This window comes from Triticum dicoccoides, chromosome 7A, assembly GCF_002162155.2.
Source record: "Triticum dicoccoides isolate Atlit2015 ecotype Zavitan chromosome 7A, WEW_v2.0, whole genome shotgun sequence".
Lineage (NCBI taxonomy): Eukaryota > Viridiplantae > Streptophyta > Magnoliopsida > Poales > Poaceae > Triticum > Triticum dicoccoides.
Window position 1 is genome coordinate 664,160,294 of NC_041392.1, and position 9,631 is coordinate 664,169,924.

At 45.2% G+C, this 9,631-nt stretch overlaps 1 pseudogene; it reads left to right on the forward strand.

The window, feature by feature from the left end:
• The first annotated feature begins 7,698 nt into the window (after positions 1 to 7,698).
• Positions 7,699 to 9,114, forward strand: LOC119333833 (annotated as a pseudogene).
• Positions 9,115 to 9,631: the final 517 nt, after the last annotated feature.

A 9,631-nucleotide genomic window follows, 5' to 3' on the forward strand; every position in this document is an offset into this window, starting at 1 on the left:
GGGCGAGAGGAGAGATGGGGATCGTGCGGGTGAGTGGGGTGACGAGGCTAGGGTTCGGTCGGGGGGTGGGGGGTTATGCGGGGAGAGGTGGGCCGGCCGGGGTGGGCTGGCCGACTGGGCCGGCCGGTTGGCTAGCTGGGTAGGTTGGCCCGGGGGTTTGGGGGGTTTCTTTTTCTTTTTCTTTTTTGTTAGTTTGTTTTTCTATTTTATTTCTTTTCTTCTTTTCTGTTTTATTAAATTTCGGTGTTTATGAAAAACCCAAGTTGCACCTAAAATATTTTTAATACTTATGCCACTACCGCAATTAACGTGGCACATAATATAAAACCATTTGTAATTGTTTATTATTTTATAATCATTTAACTAATTGTTTTGCTACTATTATATTCATTTTGAGTATTTACATATTTTATACAAGTGTGGTTTCTCCACCATAATTACCTACGCATTATTTGGCACTACCAGAACATTTTAGTTTTATTATTTGAAAACTTTTGTTGTTTGCCTATATTTTAAATTTGAATTTGAATCGTTTTGAACTAACACGAGTTTACCAACAGTAAACGAGGTGACGTGGCATCATTAGCAGAGGTTCACTGTAGCTTAAATACCCGGGCGTCACAACGCGTCTTCTGCGAACACCCCCGCATTATATGCGTGGGGGCTGAAGCTGACGACTGCAATCTTTCAGGTTATATACATATATACATAAACGGCCGCACAGGAGGCATCATATTACTTTCAGGAAAAAGTATAATGACAGCCTTAATAAATTTGATAAACATTGTTTTTACAATGGGAATACATGTCACTCAAACATAATATTCTTCGAGCACTGGGCCTCTATCAAACGAGCACCCTCAAGAACTTCTTCAAAATAGTGCTCGGCAGCCACTCGGCCTATGGCCGAACCCTGCGCCATAACAGTGGTAGCATCCATCTCCGCCCAGTATGCTTTGATATGGGCAAGGGCCATCCGCGAGCCTTCTATGCACGCCGACCTCTTCATCAAATTGATGCGCGGCACCGCACCAAGGAACTGCTGCACTAAGCTGAAATAGTTGTTCGGCTTCAGCTTTTCCGGCCACAGATGATCTACGACGGACCTCATGGCGAGTCCGGACAATCTACTAAGTTCGGCCCATTCGGCAAGTTGATCAGTTAGTGGAAGAGGATGCTCTGGAACATTAAACTGCGACCAGAATAGCTTGTCCACTTCACGATCTGTTTGATCTCGGAAGTATTCGGCCGCATTGACAGCACTCGCTGTCAAATCCAGATATGCGTCTGCCAAACTCCACAACCGATCTAGAGGGGCATACCGCGGATCTCCGAACTTCCTCCGCATCAAGAAGGGCTTCCCAGCCGCAATAGCACCAGCTTCACGCAGCTCTTCCTTCTTTTCCCTCATGGCAGAGCGGGTGTCTTTGGCCACCATCATGGCCTTTTCGAGGCCCGTCGCCTTCGCTCGGTTTTCTTCTTCAAGGAACCGACAACGGTCGGCAGTGTCTTTTAACTTTACAGCAGTCTTGGCCATCTTTTCTTTGCTCTCGCAATGCGTGGCCTTCTCGGCTCTTAACTCTTTGGCTGCCTTTAAAGCGGCCGCATTACTAATCCTTGTTTGTTCGTTGGCTCGGGCAAGTTCCGACTAAAGGGTCTCCACGGCGGCAGCTCCATCTGCAGTCACAACATATTAAAGATACTGGCATCACGCTGCTCTTACAATGTGACATTGACCGGAAAAACATTACTTACCATGTGCCTCGTCAAGCCGCTTGTTAACAAGCACGATGTCGGCATCTGCCGCATCCAGTTGCCGCTTTAGTTCGGCAAAGTCATTAGTCCAGCCAGCCACCGGAGCTTCCATCACCTGCACATAAAGCGGTATGGTTATTACCTGGGACTACGATCCTCTGTTTGTCGCCGTTCTCGGCAACAACCAGAGTCTTAGGGGCTACTATCTACAAAGGGCACACCTAAAAATGTGCGGTACCATCACAAATGTACATCATTTTACGTACCTCAAAGCCCGTCAGTAGACTCATAAAGGCATCATGCAACCCGCTTTCGGCGGATGAAATCCTTTCCATCACCATACCCATCAATGTACAGTGTTCTTCCAAGATGGTTGCCCGCCTTAGCAGATCCCTCAGTGCATCCGACCACATACCAGATGGCGCCGGACTCTTTTGTTTGCTCTCTTCAAGAGCCGAATGCTGGGGACTTCGGGTGACTATAGTATTATCTTCTGGCCTCACCGGATCCGGAGAGGCCCGCCGTGACGACACTTCAAGGTCGAACGCTTCCTGAGGGGGGGAGTCCGGGGGAGACGTTTCACTCTCCATCATCTCCGGAAGAAGGTCCCCTGAAGACGAGCTCCGTTGAGACGGGCTAAGATCCAAACTGCGAGATAAACGCTTCGGTTATTTTCCTCAGAAGAAAGGAAGAATATATTTACTATTAAGTTTTTTTGATCACTTACGGCTCGTTAGAGGGCTGATCCCCGCGCGGACTTTGTGCGGCAAAAGAACCCTCCAAGGCAGGACCCTCTGGTGGAGACTTCTTCTCCCGTTTGCAAGCCTTGGTTTCCGAATCTTCAGAGGCAGTCCTCTTCCTTCCCCGAAGCGAGAGAAGGTCAGATTCTTCCCCTTGGTTATCCTCCTTCACGGAGGCGCTCATTCCCTCGGTTCGAATTTGTAGCGATGGGGGCCCGCTTTCGCCCCCATTATTCCCCCTTTATCTTCCTTTGAGGGCTCCGGGCAAGGTGCTAGCTCGAGCATCTTTTCCAGTATCGGATTGTCCAAACCCTCAGGAAGGGGGGCCGAACACCGAATCATCTTCGCCTTTGTTAGCCAGTCCTGGTCAAAGAGCGATTTCTCAGAATGACGTCATGGTAAATGAAAGACGGTGTGTTCGGCTAGAGGATTACTTACTTGGTCGGCGGTACAGTTGCTGCTCAGGCCCACGTCCTCGGTAGTATCCGGACACTCTATTTGGGGTCCGAACAATGATTTGGACATCTCCTCGTGCGTCAGGCCGAGGAAATTCTCAATAGTGCGCGGCCCTTCTAGGTTGAACTCCCACATGCGGAGGGGCCGGCGTTTGCGAGGCTGGACTCGACGAACCAACCAGACTGAAATCTCCGTCAAAGAGATCTTGAATGCGGCTTTGCAGTATAGGCACGTCCTTGGCTGGACCCCATCTCAGCCCTCTGCTAATCCATGACATCAGTTGTGGTGGAGGGCCCGAGCGGAAAGCAGGGGCGACCACCCACTTGGCACTTCTGGGATCTGTGATGTAAAACCACTACAAGAAATATGTCAACTTATGACCTTTTGTCAGTGACCCTAGAAGAATTGGTCATAAATCTATGACCATTTTAGACCAATTGGTCAAAAGCTGTTCGGGGGGCTCCAAACCCTAAACCATTGCGACCATTTTGGTCAGAAAGGTCGTAATTTCCTTACACAAAATGGTCATAAAGCAGATAGCACTATTCCGCTGCTTTATTTCTAGCTGATCATGACCAATATAGATGGTCATAACCTTGTCAATTGTGGTGGATTGGTATGACTTGGTGCCACCTCATCAGTTTTGCCTATGTGTCATGTCCATGTGTCAATTTTTGCCCTAGGTTGTGAAGCAACCTATGTTTCTGTCATTCCAAAAATTCCCAAAAAAATCTCATAAATTCTTTGGGTCATATCTTCGTCAAATATGTAAAAATACTTCCTTGCCTAGTTCAAAAATAATTCAACAACATTCATTTTCCTATTCTGTTCACAACATCACTTTATGAAGGAAGTGCTATTTATATATTCTTGATTGCCCTCGGAATTCTTGGGCACCCTTTCCTATCCAAATCATTGCCGCATGACAAAATTCAGCTCCATTTGCCTGGCAAATCTTGCTCGGCAAATTTCCAAAGTTTTTGTCCACCTAGAAGCATTGTGAAGGAAGTACCTTTTTTATATATCCAAATGACATGAAATTTATACAGTTCCTTCATATGCCCAAATTATCACCCTCCTCCAAATTGCAGCTCAGGAAAATTATCTATGTGAGCCCAGGTTCAATTTATATTTTATGTCCAGATTGGCACGTTGCAAAGCAAGTGTTATCTAGACCCCTCCTATTAACCTCAAACTCTTTGGGCACTCTTCCATACCCAAATCATTGCCACATGATAATATTCAGCTCCATTTTCCTAGTAAATCTTTCTCAGGAAATTTCCAAAGTTTCTACCTCAAGAGAAGCTTTGTGAAGTAAGTACTATCTAGGCTTACCCAAATGATCTGAAAATCTACCAAGGCATAACCATACCTATGTAACTTACCTACACAAAATTTGAGCTCATTTCATTCATCCAATTTCTCTCACTAGTTTTCCCAAGTTTCTGTGCATAGAAGAGCATTGTGAAGGAAGTACCACTTTGGCATGTCCAAATGGTATCAATTTTCTACGGTGCTTTCCAATGCCCAAATAATCATCCTCCACCACATTTCAGCTCAATCCATTCATTATTTTGAGCCCAGCTTCAACATTCATATTTCTGTCCAGTGTGGTACTTCCTCCTTTTGATCTGAAAATTTGCAAAGACATTCTTCTTAGTAGATGATCATCCTCAGCAAAAACTCACGCCCATTGGCCATGTGCATTTCCCGTACCGCTAATCAAACACTTGGCTGCTAATTCATGTTTGAGCATCGATTAGTCTCCTCGTGAGACTCTTATGTTGTAATTTTCTTCCTAGAACCTACCTGGGGAGTGCCCAACCCACTAGACATGCCTAGGCTGCCCAGAACACATGGCAACGCCACGGTCACGCGGTGACCACGCGTCGGGCATGCGAGTTTACGCGCTCTAGAGTTGGGGGCCTTGGCCACCGCCCAAACCTCGACGTATCACCATCAAACCATGTATTTATGATTAAATAGGTACTTATGTAACTATAACTGATTTTTGGAAAAAATAAATAGTAAACTATGAGGCAGCTGCAGTTCAAATTTGACCCGCTTCCTACTGAATCGGCCGGAATTTGTCTTTTTCACCAGAGGTGGATCAAAACTTTTGACGCCCAACAATTTTGTCAATTCTGCATTAAATATGCCCTAGTATTTTATAAAAATGATTTGGTCCAATTTTGCAACAATTATTTGGGAGGTCCTTCACAAAAAACCTCCTTTTGGGCACTCGAAAAATGGAAAATGGTTTTTTCGTCCAAAGAAAATGAAAACTTCCTTAGGAAACATTGTTTGCCATTCCAATATACACCCTTGTGCACAATATGGGATTATTTGAACAAATTATGCCATGAATGTGGCCATAAGATTGATCATTTGGCTTGAAAGCCATTGATATCCACACGTGATAGCTCGATTTTGAGAACACTTTTTTAAAATAATTGCCGTATTACAAGTTTGTTATTTTTCCTGGGAACTTGGCCACATATAATGACACAATGCAAAGGTTTCCCAATTTTTTTAATTTTTTGAATTTTTATGCCCGTTTCAAAATGCGGTCAAAACGGCGGGAATGACCGTTCCTAGCTAGTGGTTGAATCTTGAATTTTTTTTTGGTGTTTCTCTGATTAAATTGGTACTTATGTACCTAGAAATGATTTTTGGAAAAAATAAATAGCAAACTATGAGGCAGTTGCAGTTCAAATTTGACCCGCTTCCAACTGAATCGGCAGAAATTTGTCTTTTTCACGAGAGGTGGATCAAAACTTTTTACACCCAACCATTTTGTCAATTATGCATTAAATATGTCCTAGTATTTTATAAAATTGACTTCGTCCAATTTTGCAACAATTATTTGGGAGTTCCCTCAAAAAAAACCTCCTTTTGGGCACTCGAAAAATGAAAAATTGATTTTCCGTACAAAGAAAATGAAAACTCCCTTAGGCAACATTGTTTGCCATTCCAATATGCACCCTTGTGCACAATATGGGATCATTTGAACAAACTATGCCATGAATGTGGCCATAAGATTGATCATTTGGCTTGAAAACCCTAAATCTTCATGCGTCATAGCTCATTTCTGAGAACACTTTTTTAAAATAATTGTCGTATTATAAGTTTATTATTTTTCCTGGAAACCTGGTCACATATAATGACACAATGCAAAGGTTTCCCAATTTTTTGATTTTTTTTGAATTTTTTATGCCCGTTTCAAAATGCGGTCAAAACCGTGGGCATGACCGTTCCTAGCTAGTGGTTGAATCTTGGAATTTTTTTGGTGTTTCTCTGATTAAATAGATACTTATGTACCTAGAAATGATTTTTGGAAAAGATAAAAAGCAAACTATGAGGCAGCTACAGTTCAAATTTGACCTGCTTCTAGCTGAATCGGCAGGAATTTGTCTTTTTCGCCAGAGGTGGATCAAAACTTTTGACACCCAACCATTTGGTCAATTGTGAATCAAATCTGGCCTATTATTTTAGAAAAATGTTTTGGTCCAATTTTGCAACAAATATATGGTAGATCCTTCACAAAAAGAACTCAATTCGGGCACTCGGAAAATGGAAAATGGATTTTCCGTGCAAAGAAAATGAAAACTTCCTTAGGCAACATTATTTGCCATTCCAATATGCACCCTTGTGCACAATATGAGATCATTTGAACAAACTATGCCACGAATGTGGCCATAAGATTGATCATTTGGCTTGAAAGCCATTGATCTCCACACATGATAGCTCGTTTCTGAGAACTTTTTTTAAAATAATTGCCGTATTACAAGTTTGTTATTTTTCCTGGGAACTTGGCCACATATAATGACACAATGCGAAGGTTTCCCAATTTTTTGATTTTTTTTGAAATTTTTATGCCCGTTTCAAAATGCGGCCAAAACGACGGGAATGACCGTTCCTAGCTAGTGGTTGAATCTTGGAATTTTTTTGGTGTTTCTCTGATTAAATAGGTACTTATATACCTAGAAATGACTTTTGGAAAAAATAAATAGCAAACTACGAGGCAGCTGCAGTTCAAATTTCACCCGCTTCCAGCTGAATCGGCGGAAATTTGTCTTTTTCACGAGAGGTGGATCGAAAATTTTGACACCCAACCATTTTTTAAATCGTGCATTATACATGGCCTACTATTTTATAAAAATGATTTGGTCCAATATTGCAACAAATATATGGTAGGTCCTTCACAAAAAAACTCATTTTGGGCAATTGAAAAATAGAAAATGAATTTTTAGTCAACTACGACCAATTTTTTAGTTAACTGTGACCAATTTAGATGGTCATGACATGGTACGCATGTATTGCATTTTGATTGGTCCGTGGGCGTTTCACGCGGATCGTGGATGGATCACCGTCGGATGCTCCCGGATCCAACGGCTGTCCTCACCCGAAGCCCACCTAAGGCGAAACCCTAGATCTCGTGAGTCCTCTGCACATTTTCCATCCACCCCCCCCGCCGCCTCCTTTATTTCTCCCCTCTCTCTATTCTCCTTCCTTTCTCCCCTCCCCTGTGCCACCCGCCCCTCTGCCGCTCGCGCGCGCCCCTCACCTCGTCCGAGACCGCCGGAGACCCCCACTCTCTCCTCTACCCCACCACCGCCGGTGCCCCCCACCTTTTGCTTCTTTCCCAAGCACCCGAAACCCTAGCCCGCGGCGCAGCCATGGCGACAGAGCTCTGGATCCGCGGGCTAGAGGTGCAGCACCGGATCCGGTCCAGGGCGCAGCCATCATGCAGCACCACCACCAGCTGGACCAGTGGCTCGCCGGCGGCGTGGGTGGGGTGCTTCACCAGACAAAGTATGCCCCCTGCCTCCCTGTGCCCGACCGCTCGCTCCGCCTCAACCTCGCCGTCTCGTAGGACCTGCGCGGTTGCCTCTAGGACCGCGTCTTCGCGCTCGAGGAGGACCTCCACGCCGCCGCCCAATGCATCGACCTCCTCAGGTTCAGTCCGCCCCCCTTCCCCCCTCCCCCGTCCATTCTGCTGTGGCGGTTACTCGCGCACTATACCTGTTCGCCAGAATGCCTGATGGATCAGAACGGCCCCATGCCGTGCGTGCAGAACGAGTCGGCGATGAACGCGGAGGGGATCTGGCGCTGCGTGGAGGAGAAGGAGGTCGTGGCGGCCGCGCGCGACTAGCTTGCCGCCCAGCCAGGCTCGAGAAGGAGTGCGGCCTCTACGAGCGCGACCTCAAGCGCTCCATGGAGTCATGCGACGAGCTTGCCTGGGAGAGTGACGACCTACGCAAGCGCCTCAAGGACGCCCCCGACGTCAGTAACATCACCACACCCCGTATCCCTTTCCTCGCTCATATTATCAGTCGATTTCATGCTTGATGGCTCCTGTTATCCACTGATTGCTACATTCTGGATATGATTTCTGCTCTTGTGTGCTCTGCCATTGGGAAAGGAAAATTAGTTAGTTGTGTCAGTTGATGACTAATTATATCTTCCACGGATTTTAATCACTTGATGCATATTCAGTTTGACTAGTTGGTCTTGTTACATTGTTTGTTTTTGGTCTGTCAACTGTAGTAGAGCTCCATCACCTTCAATCAGGTGATTTGGTGTTGGCTCAACTGTAGAGCTCCATCACCATCATTGAACAATTTGCTTGCTTGCATGATACTCCTGTATGCTACTGCGGTGGCTGCTTTGTATAATTACTAGTGCAGTGCTGTTTAACCAACCTGGTCCTCCAACATTCTTCTTACTCACACGCAGCTTACTGAACAAGTGCAAGCGCCATAGAGGGACAAGAAGATACTCAAGACCAACCTAAAAAAGCAGAGGAGGTAACATGTTATCTCACTCTTGTACTTGCAACACCTATGTTGTGTACCTGCAACTTATTGCCCTCTCAGTGAACATTGCTCAATGCAACACTAATGCAGTCTTGATAGTTTGAAGTTTCTTTTGCATGTTTAATTCAAGGTTAAGTTATTCGAGGAGAAAAGAGCTGTTGACGAAGCCAACAAGATGCTACTGTGCTTACTGGAGAAGGAGCAGAAACATCGGTCCGAAAGGAAGCACTTCGCCAGCAATTCCACCAAGGTAAAAGCACCAACCAACCCAACCATAAAAGCTCAAGTGTTTACTGATTTAATTTAATCTGGTACACACACAGCACAGGCAGTACAACTGTTAATCGAAACCTGAATTACCCTACTATCTGGCTACCTTGACTACATTAACAATGTCATTCTTGGTGCTACAGCAGAAGCACAAGTCGTCGAGCCTGAAGGACACGAGCCCAGTCGGCCTAGCCATCGATTTCAACAACGCAGACGCATGCAGCCAAACTCCCCAGACTGTAGGGTGCACAAGAAGTGAACCCAGCCGGTTGTCCTGACATTCTCTTCTAGGTAGCTTGAACTGAAGTGAACTGAACAATCCACCCTTATGCATCTGGGCTGCTTGCCTCATCTGACTAACTTGCTGGGTTAATTTGGTTGGTTCTTGTTGGTAGAACCTCGGTCATGTAGCCTACATTTTCCATTTTCCTCTTCCTGTTGGTAGCTGCCTGTGTCTATCATGATCCTTTCATGAGAAAAATTAGGAGTGTTACCTTGGTAACGCCACACATCCCGTCTCCTTTCCCCCCTGTAATCTAGTCTAGTTTGAAATATACATTTCTTTGTCTGCTCTTGTGAGCTCTTCCATTA